Consider the following 2,785-nt stretch of genomic DNA (forward strand, 5'->3'; position numbering starts at 1 on the left):
CAGGAGGCAGAAGAAGGTGGATCTCTGAGAGTCTGAGGCCAGCCTGGTCAACATAGATAGTTCCAGAACAGCCAGAGCTACATGGAAATATCTTGTCTCCCCCTCTCAAAAAAAAAAAAAAAAAAAAAAAAAAAAAAAAAAAAAAAAAAAAAAAAAAAACTTTAAAGAAAAAAATATTTTTAAACATTAATTGGGGAATGCAGGAGTGCAAAGTTAACAAGGAATGACTGTGGTCTCTATCTGCAAGATTTACGAATTGAAAAAAAGGAGATGTACAAAATATCTGAATTACCAATAATAGCAGAGGCTTTTTAACTCCAGCCACAAATTGGCACCCTGTAAGAAGCAATTTTTAAGAATACTAGCTTTGAGGTCATGTGGTGGCTGGCCAGAGAAATGGTGGCTGCGGAAGAGTAGGCCTTTGGGCAGTGGCTGAGGCGCATGGAGGAGGGATCTATGACCTTCTGACCACAATGAAGTGAAGCCAGTAGAGAAGAGAGGTTCAGCGCTCACGTCCAAAAATTAGTTTGAATGATCGACTCATCCTGATTCCTCTTGCTTTACTCTGAAGCCATTTGAGGGTCTTCAGACAGCTCCTGAAGTGACAGATGAAGAAACAAAAGAGAGGTTTCAGCAGCTGCATCCTGACGAAAACGTTGCTGCATCTGAACAAAACTGGAGACGACGCTGAGAGAGCTCAGAAGGCTTCTGGGGGCTGTGGACAAAGCTTATAAGATGCTAAGGGGTCATAAACAAAAGAAGAGGACCCTGAACGTGATTGAGGCAGGAAAAGAATAGTGGAACACACTGTTAAAGAGCAGGAAAAACAACTAAAGTAGGAAGGAAAGCCTACAAATACAGAGGAATATGATCCCGCATTGTTCCAACAGACGGTCTACAGACCATGAAACTGTTCGCTGAGCTAGAAACTAAAAGGGAAGAGAGAGAAGCATGAAATGCATGAAAGGAAAACGACAAGGAGGAGAGGGCTCAAAGCACAGGAAAAAGGCAAGTGAGAAAGAGAATGGCAGAAAAACTTGAAGGAAAGTCAGGATGGCTGAGTGGACAGTTGGCTAAATTTCCCAGCAAATACAAAGGGGAAGAAGAAGAATCAGACCTTCCTGCGGCCACCGAAACTAAAGATGGAACAGTGCGCATGACCAGCAAGACCACCTTCCTGGGCTATCTACTTCCCGTTTCAAGGACACATTCTTTCTCCACCTCCACCCCAATGTAGAGTAGTGTTTGCTTTTTAGTCCCTTTTGTTTTCAATGCAATTTAATATCAATAAAAGCAATTTTTGAGAGGAGGGGCTTGGTCTAACCTTCCCCCATCTTCACCCACAGAACCACCAGGATCAGGTGACACCAACTCGTGCCACCTTCTCTTCCCGAGGCCTGTAACTTAATGTTTTGTATTTCACTGAATTGTGGTGGCTCCGAGGTCATGGACAGTTTGTGGAGTCCTCCAATTAAATGTCTTGCTTACAGTGATGTTGCCATGACTCCAGACCAGCTGGGCCACTTTGAGAAAGAAGCCCCTTTGCTTGTTTCTGGATGTGCCATCCTTGAAGCCCTAGATCCAATAGGTGAGTCATGCGGACTTAAAGGACAATCCCTTGACATCCCAATGCTCTGTAGTGTTTGGCACAAGTCTTTCTGTTTGACTGACCAAGCAGTCAGAGTGGCATGAGGCTCCCAGCCATTTAAACCTTTTCACTTTCCAAAGAGTTAGCCATGTTCCAACCAACTCCACTGTGTCCTCAGTAGTCTGCCTGTATTAGTGGTAATATTCTTTTAGGTATGTTAAATTTTTAGGCCCAAAAGGAAATAAAGTAATATTGGCCTTGTATATAATTTACCTGGGAGAGTTTGAAATAAGAATCAATAAGTGTAAGGCTCAGATGTAATTTTTTCTCAAGACATCTTGGTAGTTCTGATGTGTAGCCAGAGTCAATAATGACTCTCATCTTCTGAAGGTTGCCTTTGTTCTCCTGAGATGAAACCAGAGAACACACAGATGAAAGCAGAAGAGGTCTGGGACCCAAAGCAGGAGAGCAGGAAAACTGGGTTCTAGACCCACAATTTCTAAAAGTTGAAAAACTTAAACAATACATTTAATTCTTTGGAATCTTAAATAAATAAATAAATAAATAAATAAATAAATAAGACAAAACAGCATTGCCCTAAATAAATAAAGATGCCTGATCTTTGTCTCAAGTTCTATCAGTTAGGTATAAAAAGATGGAAACCATTCTTCTGTGGTCTGCTTGTTGGCAGTTTGTTCTATAGCAGCATTTCCAATAGAACACTAGACTATGAACATCTTATGGCTAACTTGTACTCAACTGACCTTATGGTAGAATGCAGCATGTGGCTAGTTCTGAACACTTATTTTAAATCACTGTTACTGTAACCGAAAATCTCATGTTTTCATCACCATAAACCAGAGTGACAATCCACTATGAATCAAGGTGGCCAACTGGCTTCATTGGAACTACATGTCCTCTGGTAGATAAACACATTTCCAAATGTCATTAGTAAAGGGTGACTCTTACCAAAGTAATTTGTCTCTCAAGTACCTATTGTCTCAGTTAACACCTGGAAGAAATATTAAGGATTTTCGATTGGACACTCATCAAATCACCTTCTCTATTCCCTAGCTTCTCAGCCTCACTTTCACCTCAAACCTGTCATGCCCACATGGACCCTGTCTGGATCTTAACAGCACATAAGTAAAGTATTCTGGGGGGGGGGGCAGTTTCATTGGATAAAAGAGAAATGCT

General features: G+C 41.3%; 1 pseudogene; it reads left to right on the forward strand.

The window, feature by feature from the left end:
- The first annotated feature begins 463 nt into the window (after positions 1–463).
- LOC100750452 lies at positions 464–1,160 on the forward strand (annotated as a pseudogene).
- Positions 1,161–2,785: the final 1,625 nt, after the last annotated feature.

Source organism: Cricetulus griseus, chromosome 2, assembly GCF_003668045.3.
Source record: "Cricetulus griseus strain 17A/GY chromosome 2, alternate assembly CriGri-PICRH-1.0, whole genome shotgun sequence".
Taxonomy (NCBI): domain Eukaryota; kingdom Metazoa; phylum Chordata; class Mammalia; order Rodentia; family Cricetidae; genus Cricetulus; species Cricetulus griseus.